General features: G+C 41.5%; 1 long non-coding RNA gene across 1 annotated transcript; it reads right to left on the reverse strand.

The window, feature by feature from the left end:
• Positions 1 to 11,258: 11,258 nt before the first annotated feature.
• On the reverse strand, positions 11,259 to 13,638 carry LOC146393033 (uncharacterized). The gene is made up of 4 exons (XR_014801284.1): positions 13,543 to 13,638; positions 12,842 to 12,962; positions 12,160 to 12,540; positions 11,259 to 11,791 (listed from the first exon to the last, which is right to left on the reverse strand). It is a non-coding gene; the product is annotated as an uncharacterized LOC146393033 (long non-coding RNA).
• Between the last annotated feature and the right edge of the window lie 784 nt (positions 13,639 to 14,422).

The following is a 14,422-nucleotide window of genomic DNA, read 5'->3' on the forward strand; positions in this document are numbered from 1 at the left end:
GCTGCAAACTGGGTACGGCTCAAGCTGAAGCAGTGCCCAGTTTGCAGCTATGCTAACACACTCACAGGTGGTTGTGGTGCAAACCAAAGGATGTCATCTCAACTACCAATACTCACTGGCTGTGTTACTGGAAACACCTATTCAGTTGCTTGTTAGTGCAAAAATCGAATGTAATTATATACAGGGAGTGCAGAATTATTAGGCAAGTTGTATTTTTGAGGAATAATTTTATTATTGAACAACAACCATGTTCTCAATGAACCCCAAAAACTCATTAATATCAAAGCTGAATGTTTTTGGAAGTAGTTTTTAGTTTGTTTTTAGTTTTAGCTATTTTAGGGGGATATCTGTGTGTGCAGGTGACTATTACTGTGCATAATTATTAGGCAACTTAACAAAAAACAAATATATACCCATTTCAATCATTTATTTTTACCAGTGAAACCAATATAACATCTCCACATTCACAAATATACATTTCTGACATTCAAAAACAAAACAAAAACAAATCAGCGACCAATATAGCCACCTTTCTTTGCAAGGACACTCAAAAGCCTGCCATCCATGGATTCTGTCAGTGTTTTGATCTGTTCACCATCAACATTGCGTGCAGCAGCAACCACAGCCTCCCAGACACTGTTCAGAGAGGTGTACTGTTTTCCCTCCTTGTAAATCTCACATTTGATGATGGACCACAGGTTCTCAATGGGGTTCAGATCAGGTGAACAAGGTGGCCATGTCATTAGTTTTTCTTCTTTTATACCCTTTCTTGCCAGCCACGCTGTGGAGTACTTGGACGCGTGTGATGGAGCATTGTCCTGCATGAAAATCATGTTTTTCCTGAAGGATGCAGACTTCTTCCTGTACCACTGCTTGAAGAAGGTGTCTTCCAGAAACTGGCAGTAGGACTGGGAGTTGAGCTTGACTCCATCCTCAACCCGAAAAGGCCCCACAAGCTCATCTTTGATGATACCAGCCCAAACCAGTACTCCACCTCCACCTTGCTGGCGTCTGAGTCGGACTGGAGCTCTCTGCCCTTTACCAATCCAGCCACGGGCCCATCCATCTGGCCCATCAAGACTCACTCTCATTTCATCAGTCCATAAAACCTTAGAAAAACCAGTCTTGAGATATTTCTTGGCCCAGTCTTGACGTTTCAGCTTGTGTGTCTTGTTCAGTGGTGGTCGTTTTTCAGCCTTTCTTACCTTGGCCATGTCTCTGAGTATTGCACACCTTGTGCTTTTGGGCACTCCAGTGATGTTGCAGCTCTGAAATATGGCCAAACTGGTGGCAAGTGGCATCTTGGCAACTGCACGCTTGACTTTTCTCAGTTCATGGGCAGTTATTTTGCGCCTTGGTTTTTCCACACGCTTCTTGCGACCCTGTTGACTATTTTGAATGAAACGCTCGATTGTTCGATGATCACGCTTCAGAAGCTTTGCAATTTTGAGACTGCTGCATCCCTCTGCAAGATATCTCACTATTTTTTACTTTTCTGAGCCTGTCAAGTCCTTCTTTTGACCCATTTTGCCAAAGGAAAGGAAGTTGCCTAATAATTATGCACACCTGATATAGGGTGCTGATGTCATTAGACCACACCCCTTCTCATTACAGCGATGCACATCACCTAATATGCTTAATTGGTAGTAGGCTTTCGAGCCTATACAGCTTGGAGTAAGACAACATGCATGAAGAGGATGATGTGGACAAAATACTCATTTGCCTAATAATTCTGCACTCCCTGTAACAGCAGCTCAGTCCATGTAGTCATAGCCAAGATAGCCTGTAGATGTTCAAACTGAGCATCAAAATATGGACAAAGGTGATTGGCCAGGACATCTGAATATGGTCTTTTAAGTAAGTAGAGATGGTTGTGCAGAAAAATCCAAGAGAATAGAAACAGAGAAACAGTAAGTAACAGATGTGAAATCAGAGGACAGTGACCAGACTACTTCAAGCTGATAGGAGGACAAAAGTAACTTAGATAACCTCCAATTATTTAAGTTCTCCAAATATTGAGAGGTTATTTGACTGTGATCAAACCTGGAAGCATATGAGCTACAACAGCAGAAAACAAACCAGGTGCCACTCTTGGAAACTTGGACACCAGACAGAATGAGAAAACTGAGAAGTTGTCTAATGAGTCCCCGTTTTGCATACTACGTTCAGAATGTGGCATAAAAGACACGTTATTGATCCATCCTGTCGTGTTCCAAGTTTTCAATCTGATGGTGCAGGGGATATTCATCTCCTTTCAAACTATAAAAATATGACAGGAAGTGTACTGTACTCAAATCCAACAGAGCCTCTTTGGGTGTCATGGATGTGCAGTCAACAAATGTGCAGCAACTGTGTGATGTCATCATGTAAAAAAGAATTAAAGAACTTCTGAACCTCCACCTCGAGGGCAGAAGTGTAACCAGTCCGTGTTGGGGGTGTGTGGGGTCTTTGAGGATGGATGCAGCTCTCCTCTGGACTCTGCGATGGTAGATGCTCTGCAGAGAGGAGTCCTGATGATCTTCTCCGTGGTTGTTATCACTCACTGCAGGCGTTTGCGGTCCATAGCAGTAGTGCTGCCGTATCATGCAGTGATGCAGCTGGTCAGGGTGCTCTCCACAATGCAGCTGTAGAACCTGCTGAGGATCTTGGCGGACATACCAAATTTCCTCAGCCTCCTCAGGAAATACAGCCGCTGCTGAGACTTCTTGACCAGCTGTGTGGTGTTCAGTGTCCAGGTGAGGTCCTCAGAGATGTAGACACCCAGGTACTGCTGCTCACCCTCTCCACTTCAAGGCCCCGGATAGACAGCGGTGGGTGAGGCCTCCTCTTCTTCCTCGTGTCCACTATCATCTCCTATGTCTTGTCAGTGTTGAGGGTGAGGTTGTTGTCCTCACACCATGACACCAGACCGGCCTCCTCTCTCCTGTAAGCCGCCTCGTCTCCTCCAGTGATGCAACCGATCACTGCAGTGTCGTCCGTGAACTTCAAAATGATGTTGTCTTTGTTGGAGGCGACACAGTCGTGGGGGAACAGGGTGTAGAGGACTGAGGACGCAACCTTGTGGGACGCCAATGTTTGTAATAATGCTGGCTGAAGTCCTGTTGCCAATCCTGACGGACTGGGGCCTGCCAGTCAAAAAGTCCTGTAACCAGTCACATAGGGTGGAGGATGTAGGCCGAGTGTAGCCAGTCACATAGGGTGGGGTGCAGGCCGAGTGTTGCCAGCTTGTGAGTGAGTTTGTGAGGGATGACTGCATTGAAAGCGGAGCTGTAATCAACAAAAAGTACCCTGATGTATGAGTCTTTGTTTTCCAGGTGGGAGAGGGAATAGTGAAGAGCGGCAGCGATGGTGTCTGGCGTGGACCTATTGGGCCGGTAGGATTACTGCAGGGGGTCCAGAGTGTCTGTGATGTTGCTCTGGATGTAGGCCAGCACCACTCTCTCGAAGCACTTCGCAATGATTGGAGTGAGTGCAACTGGCCTATAGTCATTCAGGCAGGTGGCTGGGCTTTTCTTGGGGAGAGGGATAGTGGTTGTGGTCTTGAAGAATGTGGGGATGGTGTTCTGGCTGAGGGAGAGGTTGAAGATGGAGGTAAGAACCCCCACCAGCTCATTACCACATGCTTTAAGTGCCCGTCCCGGGATGTTGTCTGGTCCTGTTGCCTTGCGGGGGTTCTCCTCAGGGCTTTGTGCACCTGGTCTATTGAGACTGCTGGCGGGGGTGGGGGTTGGGTGGTCTGGGGGTTCTGGCAGGTCTGGGTGATCTGGGGGGTCTGGGGGGTCTCGAAGCAGGTGTAGAATGCATTGAGATCATCCAGAAGACCGTCTGCAGAGCTTGTGGTGCTGGTGGTGACCCTATGCTCTGTGATGTGCTGCGGGCCTTGCCACATCCACCTGGGGTAGCCATCCAGCTTCTCTCTGTACTCCCTTTTAGCCGCTGTGATGGCTTTCCTCAGTCCATACTTCGCAGCTTTGTACTTCGTCTCATTGCCTGATCTAAATGCGAGAGAGCGAGTACGCAGCATGTGTCGTACCTGCCTGCTGATCCAGGGCTTCTGGTTGGGGAACTTTCTGACTTGTGTGGTGGGCACAATATTGTCAACACAGGTGCTGATGTACCCAGTCACATATTCAGTGCAGTCCTGTATGTTGACAGAGCAGTTCTCAATTGTGGCTCCAATTTGAAACACATCCCAGTCTGTTTGGGCAAAGCAGTCCTGTAGGATGCTCAGTCTCTGGGGTCCACAGTTTAACAGGTCTGATGACACGGCTGGATTGTTTCAGTTTCTGCCTGAAAGCCGGGTACATGAACAGAGAGATGTGGTCAGACTGTCCAAAGTGGGGGCGTGGTGCAGCCCTATATGCATGTGTATGTTGGTGTAGACATGATCCAGGGTGTTCTTGTCACAGGTGGGAATGGCCACGTATTGGTGGTATTTTGGGAGTACAGTCCGTAAGTTGCATTTATTAAAGTCACCAGCGATGATAAAAACAGCGTATAAATGAGTAGTCTCTAATGCGCTGATGACGTCATTTCCCGAGCGCTGCCGCGGAGTCAGCTCGTAGCGGGATGTAAACAATGACCAAAAACACAGCTGAGAACTCCCGCGGCAGACAGTAGAGGTGGCATTTCAGCATTAAAAACTCCACATCTGGCACTATGACATTAGTGCAGTTTTAATGTAACTATATTCAAAGGCTGGCTTCTAATAAAGACTGAGAGTGAGTGAAGCGAGTCTGCTTTGCATCGATGCTTTGGCACCAGTTCCCCGTTTATCCGAGTTCAAGCAGTCGACCTCCACACACATGATTCATAACATTTGATGTAAAGTTTCCATCAAATCTCTCACTTTTATGGATGTGCAGTGTTTTCCAGCTCTGTTTTCACCTCTGTGTGTGTGGAAACCTCCTGCCTCACTAATGAAAACAGCACCAGCCCTCGTTCCTCTTGCCTGCTCCTTTTCCTACAGCTTAACCCAGCCAACATGAGGGAATCTGGCCACAATCATGAGGAATGCAAACGGATGACACAGGGAATACTCATCCACACACACACGTGCATACACACACACACACACATACACGTGCACACACGTGCACACACACACACACAGAGCTTTGACGCCTTTTGAGCTGCTTTGTCTGCGCTGCTATAAACTCATATGTAAGACTGATGAGAAATGTGACAGAAGCTATTCTCTGGTTGAGCTGTGTGAAGCACTTAATGCGGCAAACACATTAGAGAGCTTACACCTCTGTGTCATGAAATAATATTTGCATAATTATGTAAAAATGAAGCCATCCAGTGTGTTGCAGTAATGAGGAGAGGAAATGAGCCTCACATGCACAGGTCCAGATGACTGCATGTGTGTGTATGCATGTGTGTGTCTGTGTGCATGTGTGTGTCTGTGTGCGTATCATGTGTTCTGTTTCAAATTTACACACCTGGCGTTCAAATGAGAGCAGTCTTGGAGGGGCCGGCACGCCTCCAGGCTCACCACAACAAGGCAGCACTTCCTGTTTGATCTGTGTCTGAGATCAGTTTATCATAACATCTCCTCCATCTCCCTGCAGGCCCAGCTGACTCTGTAACAGACTCCAGGATGAGCAGCTTCATGTTAAATGATCCACTAATGTAAAAGCAAAACTTTTTCCATTCTTTTATCTTTTTGTGTCACAATCTTAAAATTATTGTTTTACATCCTTAACTCTTTAACTTCAGTTAAAGGAGACCCAGTTAGATTACCAGAGTGATTCATGGTGTTAAACTGAGTATGTGCATGTGCATTACAGGTGTGTTCCAAGTTTATCACGTTAACAGATGATTTGGAAAGAGAAACCCATCTTCCAGATGTTTACACATGTATTCCTTTAGCACAACACTGACACTTGTAATTAGACCCACAAAGACTGACACATTTAAAATGAATCTGTAAAAAACAAAAAAGGAGGGAAAAAAGTGCATGAAAAGGGAAAAGTCAGAGTGTTAAAGAGCGAGATGCTCAAACCTAAAACTATTTCTCTTTGTGTATGCTGCTGAAAAGCCGTCAACATCACGGCTGAGGAGATGAAAAAGGCTGCCTGAGTGACAGACTGGACCCGAGGACCAGCAGTGACACTAGGCACAGGAAGGGGATGAGCAGCCTCTAAAGGAGCTGAGCTTCCTCAGAAAATAATGTGTACCAGTCTGTTGATCCTGCTGGATCTCTGAGCAAACTGAGGCAGCAGAGCTCCTCTTCTCCTTCAGACTGATCAAAAAGACGTCAGGAAATCATTAATAACTCTTTGTTCTGTGACAGGTGAACAGTTTTTGCACGCAGCAATGAGTTTTGTTCACTCTAATTTAGCTTTTCTTCGCTCAAAATAAATTTCTCCTCAAAATGCAACACTTGCACCTGCAAATTTTTTTCATGGAGAACGCCGTACACCATGAGCTGGCTGTTGTTATCACACTGCAATAACACATTTTCAAGAAAGTAAAAAAGAAAAAAAAACTTGTTTATGGGCATTTTTTATTCTTTTTTTGTCTACAAAGTAAACAAAACCAAGCAAAGGTTAGATTCCCTAAAACTAGCAAATAAATCTAAGCTTCCTGTTAAAATAAGAAAAAGAATCTGATTCTAATTCTGGTAGAATAAGATTCTTATTTCAAGAGTAACTTAAACATCTCTTTCATTTCTGAAACCTATTTAATGGGCACCAGTTTAGCTCCCTGCATTGAGCGGCCGCCCACATGCTGCGTGGCTGAGAGCGTGGCCCACGTGTCTTCCCCTCTGTCTTCCTGTTAATTCCTCACTGTCCCTATCGATAAAGGCCAAAAATAAAATATTTTTAAAAAAGCAATGTAGGCTTTTTCCTGTTTACGTGAAAATCTAAATTAAGGTGGAAAATCTTAGAGTAAGCAAATAATTCTTGAAGACAGCTTAATAGTCTTTTTAGGTAAAGATGATAAAGATTTCTGAAATTAAGCAAAACATTTCAGACAGTTTTGTGTAGTTAGAAGGCACAATGCAGATTTAAGAATATTTGGCTTATTTCAGGTACAGCTGTTTCTGCCTTTGCTGCTAAACAAATAAAACTGAACTGATGTGCCAAACTTTCTGTTTTATACTTTATTGCTGCTGTTTCTTAGAATTATTGTCTACACATTATTTATCATTGCAGTTTGGACTACAATTTGCAATTTAAATCTTTTTTTTTTAATTAATGTTTTTATATGATATGTCTGTCTTATCACATTTTGAACCAAAGCTGCATGATTGGTGTGTGAGTGACAAAGGTACGGAGCCCCGCAGGGGACATGGGAGAAAAAAAATTAAGACGGACTTTTGATCGCAAAAGTCCGTCTTAATTTTTTTTTCTCCCATGTCCCCTGCGGGGCTCCGTACAAAGCAGCTAAAAAGATAACTCAAAATTCTGAGTTACTTTTCTCAACATTTTGAGAAAAGTAACTCAGAATTTCGAGTTAGCTCTGCCAATCAGACATCTATGTGAATGATGCCATTTCCTTGTTACCCGGAAGCTGAAGCCCTCAGCTGCAGATGCTACAGCTAAGCTACCAGTATTACAGCCAGTCATGAATGCACAAATTGCTGAGTATTTTCAGTGGGGCTTCACAAATGATGAAATCCTTGTGTTATTAGCTGAATCACATGGAGTTACTATCAGCAAACGTACTCTCGAAAGCGCCAATTTGTTGCTGGATATTAGTAGCTCTGGTTTTGAGTGTGCATTCCTCTGCGCCATATCCTTCCAGATAACAAGAAAATGACATCATTCACCTAAGTTACTGATTGGAAGAGCTCAAAATCTTTTGTTATTTTTCTCAAAATTTTGACTCATTAACTCGAAATTTTGAGTTTCTCATAATTTTGAGAAAGATACTTTTTTTTTTACAGCTACCGTTTAAAAAGCGGTCTTTTCCTGTTTCATATGTTAGGCCAGAGCTTGGAAAGTGTGGGGCCCACAGCCATTGCAGGGGGGGCGCGGTATGAAAAGGGGAAAAAAAAAAGAGTGCTTGGACACTGCTAGCATAATGGACAGGTTTTTGACGGGGCTTCCACACAACTGCAAAGCAGGGGATGAAGCATCGCTGAATATGTTTCCAAACCAACTTCATTCTAAGTCAAAGACTAGAAAATATGGTGACGCAAATCTTCCCTTTGGTTCACCTGCACAAGTGCCGAGGTAGGTCTCCCTGCAGAATTGCGCTGGGTTCTTCAAATCACTTTTCTTGTAAGACAAAGGGGGCCTAGCAAAAACAGTTTGGGAACCACTGTGTTAGGCTGTCCCCTCCCTATTTTTGGTAATTCCACGCCGTGGAAACCCAAACAAAACACGCATTAAGAGGCTCCAATGCCTGTGTCTCAATCTCGCCGCCCATGTCACCTCTACTTGCGGCCCGCATAATGACGTGAAGAAATATTTTTAAAAATTATTATTCAAAAAATGATTTAATATGAAGGCAATAGGCAGAGTGTTACAGGCATCACCCTAAAGCATGTCGCCTGATGGGCAGTGTAGTCCGTGCTGCAGGGAGAATGGACTGTCATACCTGTTATGTGTCTGTGAGCGAGGGAGGGAGAAAAAGGAAAAGTACGAGCTGTCACCGGGCAGAAACGGGAGCTGGAAGCATGTAAATATAATAATAACCACTGCAGCCAAACAGAGAGCCTGACGAGCCCAGCTGTAAGTAAGCTATTAAGACTCGACTGTACACTGTGTTTGTGTTTTCCTCCGAAACAATAAGCTCCGTTGGAGCAGCCTTTCAACGCCTCTCTCTGTCTCTCTGTCTCAAAGTTGACCCAGACAACAAAGTAAAGCTAGTTTTCAGCTACGAGCCCGACACGTATGGAACTCCAAAGTGTTCAAAATTAAATAAATAAATAGGTCAAGATGAAATAAATAACTATGTGAATAAATAAGACACAGATATGTAATGTGAGAATGATATTGTGAAATAATGGAACACATTTTGAAAAAACTGCTCATTATTGTGAAATATATTACATTCTGCTATATAAATTTACTTATTATTGTGAAATATTATTTCATGGTCATTATTTTTCACAATAACAGAGATTATTCCTGAGGCATTTTATTTATTTCCAGCCATTTATATTCCAAAATGTCCTTTTTTCAAAGTCAGTCTTTATTTCAAAATCCCGTTTTTCCCAATGGCCTATTTATTTCATAATGCGACTTTTCAGCAGAATGACTTTGTCTGTCAATCAAGAGAGACAGGGCGGAGCCAGTTGTGTGATTGGTTGCTCCTTTACTCAGACATAAGTAGTAGCACATGGATTGTCGATTTAGGTTTAATGGTGCAATGCGTCTCCTATGCAGCTGGCGGCAGTATGCAGCTCAAAATAAACGTAAGGCACCGACAAATGCAAAACACTGGGCACGAATAACGTTACAGGTGTATCAATTCTTGTGAAGGCCATGGCCGCATGAAAAAAAGTCCGTTTCTGAGTTACTCAGAGAACTTGCTAACCGCTTAGATTGAACGTCTTCACCTCAGTCTGAGTATTGCAGCAGTGTACTGGAGATGAAGTGGTCCCTGGTCCAAGTTCTCATCACAACCGCACAGTGTTAACGTTAGCAAATGCTAACGCTATCACAGCTAACTCCACTCCACGAAACGCTGTTCAGGGTAAGTAACGATATGTTATTACTGCTTGGTTAGTCTGTCTGTCTGCCAACAATGAGCTTTTTAATCAGTTTAGTCACAGATTTTTTTTAATACTGTTTTTTATCATAGCAAAGAATTCTATAAATTAGGTAAGAGAAAATAATTGTCTTCTGGGTTAATGTCTGTATTACTATTTACATTGTTGTAGGTAATAGTTATTCATGACTGTTTTAAAGTGGCTTATCTTCTGTGCTAATATGGAAGACAAGTAATCTATGTGAAAGAAAAGAAAGCAATTTTAGTTCAACGTAGTGATTTTGTAAGTGGGTATAATTTGAAAATGCTCTTACTAGTACAGTGGATGTTCTTTAAATATTTAACATTTAAAGTGTGTGTCACTTTACAGACTCCAACTTCAGTTTTGGTTTGGTCTCACCGTTGTAGGTCATAACACAAACAAGTCGTCAAGTCAAGCAGCTGAGGAAAGGGCTTAAGGAGACCATGGTATGGCCGCTTCTGACAGAAAGATCAGACATCATTCCTCTTTTCTTACCAAGGGAATCAGAGACTGCTCCCTGTTGTGAGGTAAGGTCAGGTCACATCTTTTAACATCTGAATAGTAAAGGTATTTGGTTAATTTATGAAGGATGAACATTAATTGTTGACACAAAACACCAATATGCTATTTTGTATGCTTGGGTTAGTTGAACAGCTGGGTTACATTTAATAAAAATACACCTAATGTTGCTGATGCTCTTAAGACTACAAGATAAGTAAAGCTATAAAATGACTGTGGCCTGCCACAGAAGATGAAGATGAGGAAGAAGAGGAATGCTCTCGAGGATAAATGCAGAGTGGCAGGTTACCTTCGGTCCTTCATTGAAAATGGTAAGTCTACTGCAATAGGTATTTTGCTATTGGTTTTCTCTGATTATACTTTTTATACATACAGTCCAGTGATCTTGGGTCATTAACAAAGTACACTATAGTATAATTTTGTTATTTGCTCCATGCAATACATAAAAAAAACAGAGTGGTGGCATTATCAGTTGCACTAGAATTGTATGTAGACTACTTTTAGCTTTGTTAACATAAAAATATCTAACAGCTACAACAGCAATTTGAGTGGGGCAAAAATGTCTGGTGCCCTGTATGTAAGTGGTCATCTTTTATGGTATTTCTCCATAAAAGATTCAAAATAATGAATATAGGATGTCATTATAGTTTAAAACAATCTTCTGTTGCAGCATCTTGTGCACAACAAAAAGCCCTCATCAAGTTTTGGACAGGATGGGAAGTCTTGCCGAGAAATGACTGTGGAAGTGGTCAACAGCAGTCTTCCAAAGTCTTCCACCGGTTTTGAAGTACTACGTCTTCCTGCACACTACTGTACCTATGAGTCATCTCTAATGGACATTCAGGTGTGTCTCCACTCTACTGACTCAGGTTTTGGTCTGGTTTACGATTGATTCCATAACCACATGGTAAGATTAGACCATTTCTTCTTTCTTGCATCACATTACTGTATTCAGTGTTCAAAGAAACGGACAATCTAGTGAGTTCTAGTTCTTTTTAATACACTTGACAGTGAAAAATGCACAGTACAGGTGAGCATTTGTGGCTTTTTTAATATAAACTGATGAAGAGTTCAGATATCAAAATCAGTTGTTCACTGTACATTATAAATTACACAGTATGTTTTGTTTATACTCGCTACTGGTACAAAAAAAATTTCTAGAAAAAATTATTTGAATTAAGATGTTACACTACTGTACTGTGTTCATTGTATTAAATCTGCTCAGAGTTGACATGTACTGTATATCCAACCAAGAAATGAATATCATTAAAGTGACAGCTGTATAAAACAAATCCTGTTTTATAGCCACTCACTGTTTTGTTGAAAATGAAATTGGTTATGCTGTTTTGAGTCAGTATTAGCTACAAAGCCATAGATGTAGAAATTAAAAAAAAAATCCTCCTGACATAGAAACTGATTAAATGTGATAGTGTCTTTCTACAAGTGATTTTGAAGTATTGGTAGCACAGCAGGGTCTTGTTCATTCAGTGCATCTGGGAGCTGAATCTCAGGAATGGTGATCTCATTTGATGGGCGGCGATTATGTTGTCCTGTCCAGTCCACACCATAATCCTCATCAACCTGAAAGAGCATGCACATGTTTTAAATCTAAACTGAAGAGGTGTTTCCTGCAGCTGTTCCTAGATGGACTTATTGAGTCTGCCAGGGCCTATGTGAGTTGCTTAGGCATTGGCTACCAACTAATTATTCATTCACCCATTCTAGGTCAGGATTGGTTCTCTTCAGGTATAACAAATTTAACTTTGTTTAAAGTATTGCCATCTATACCTGACAGGTGGGATAAAAGGAGAGAATGGCTTGGGAGACATTTCCACTTACAGGAAAAAAAATTTTGGTACACCAACTTGCACAGCAGAAATAAACTCATCTCCACTACAGATAGCAGAGTTTTACATACAAGAACAAATATGGATCAAATAGTCATGTACCTGTGACAAATCTTGTCCCTCCTTTCTGTGCAGCAACCAGAGGTGCAGGGGTGAATGGTTGTTTGCTTTTCTGAGTCCATGCTGATTCCATGCTTACTGGAATGACTGAAGATGATGTTGAATGTGATGCAAAAAGCATCTGTGCAGAGCAAACAAGTGAATTTTTTCACCAGGGTTGAGCAGTCCTTGAATCTCCAGCTGGGTGAAGATGTTTTCATATACATCCCTCCACAGGCGCTCAATGCTGATTTCCATCTATATGCCAAAGGTGATTTGATGCTGATACACTGTACTGAAAACGCCTTGCAGTCTTAATAGATAACCGTCGCATCTTGACCCCTTCTGGATTGACTCGTCTCATTGAATCCATCAGTCGAAATCCTGATTAACAAACAGATCATGTCTTAGTACTAACAACTACAAAAAGACTGTATTGTAAACACTGTAATGCATATGGGACAGATCATCATTGTGTCAGGTAAGTATCCAGGTGCTGTACAGATTTAGTGAGGAGAGAGAATCGTGTACAGACTGGTTCAAACAGGAACATAACTGCATAACAGTGATAAGAACATGCTAGTCATTTTTGATGCCTACATTAAAATATCACATCAAGGCCACACTGACACGTGCTTTCCAGGCCGGAAACTGGTGTTTGGATATTTTAACAATATCAGCTTACTTTGAATGTATATGCCTCTGGATCGTAGATGTCCCATCAGCATTCTGCAGTCGGCCGCTGAATGTCCAGCACTTTTGAATCCAAATCCACATCTCCAATAGAAGAATTCCTATCAGATTTTCTGCACATAAAACATTTTTTCATATAAAAGCAAAACTCAACAAAGTTTTCCAATTAATGCTGAAAGAACCAAGGATGTAAATGTATTCTTGTTTTAGCTTTACCGAAGACACCAGAGAAAGTATGATATCTATAATGCTGCTGAAATAGACAAAACCATTTCAATAAACTCGCTATTTAACATCAACCTTGTTATGCGTTATCAGAGAACAATCAACTGCAAACAGCAATGAAACATTCAACTATGTACTATTTAAAGCACTAATGACCCTGTTGTCTAACAAGATGTGATAAGTAAGTAGACTGTGGAAAGCTGGTGGGTCTACTCTCTGTGTAAAAGGTTCCTACAGGCTCCACTGCCCCCAGTCTCCGAGTTAACACACTAACAGCTAACACTGCTAAACGTGTCTCAACGCCGAGATGGCGCCGATAGCTTTAGCCGTAGCTGCCCCACTTAGTTTAGACAGTAACAAAAAAAAGTAAGCGATAATAATTCATTGTCAAACGTCATAATTAAGGTCAACATCTAAACAATGCTGTGTACAGAATCACACAGGTGCTCAATTACAGCATAAACTTACCTTAGACCTTCCTCCGTCATTTTCCTCCTAATTGTGCTCGGAGACACAGAAAACATATCGGCAATTACCCCGATGGTTATCCCGGACAGCACTAAAGTCCTGACTAATAAAGACTGACTTTGAAAAAAGGACATTTTGGAATAAAAACGGCTGGAAATAAATAAAATGCCTCAGGAATAATCTCTGTTATTGTGAAAAATAATGACCATGAAATAATATTTCACAATAATAAGTAAATTTATATAGCAGAATGTAATATATTTCACAATAATGAGCATTTTTTTCAAAATGTGTTCCATTATTTCACAATATCATTCTCACATTACATATCTGTGGTAACGCAATTTATAATTAATATATATTCTGTATTCAGTTATGAAGGTTCTATTTGTTGTTTGCGAGCTGCCGTTGAGATGCTTGCATGTGCCCGGGGCTGTTGATGGTTTGTTTGGTTGCAACGATGGGCGTAGCTGCGGGAAGCTTATTGTTTTTTGTTGATGAGTGAGTATAGGGGTGGGATTTAATAAGTTTTCTTCGTCCCACTCCTTTTCAGGTAATTTTTGTTTTTTGTTTTGTGCACTTTATGTTTATTTTTGTTGTGCCTGAAATGAACAAATAAATTAATGAATGATGAATGAATGAATTTATTCACATAGTTATTTATTTCATCTTGACCTATTTATTTATTTAATTTTGAACACTTTGGAGTTCCATAGACATGAACCCGACGTATTAGCCAGAGGTCCCTTTACTACGGCTCGGAGCCGCGGACCTGTTTTATATACGCGCGAATAGTTTTCTATACGAGATCGCTGCAAAAAGTGCAGCCTTACCTAATGTCCACCTACTGTTACTCATTTATATTAAGATTTAAACATCT

The sequence above is a fragment of the Perissodus microlepis genome, chromosome 2 (genome assembly GCF_051167445.1).
Source record: "Perissodus microlepis isolate ML-2025 ecotype Zambia chromosome 2, ASM5116744v1, whole genome shotgun sequence".
Lineage (NCBI taxonomy): Eukaryota > Metazoa > Chordata > Actinopteri > Cichliformes > Cichlidae > Perissodus > Perissodus microlepis.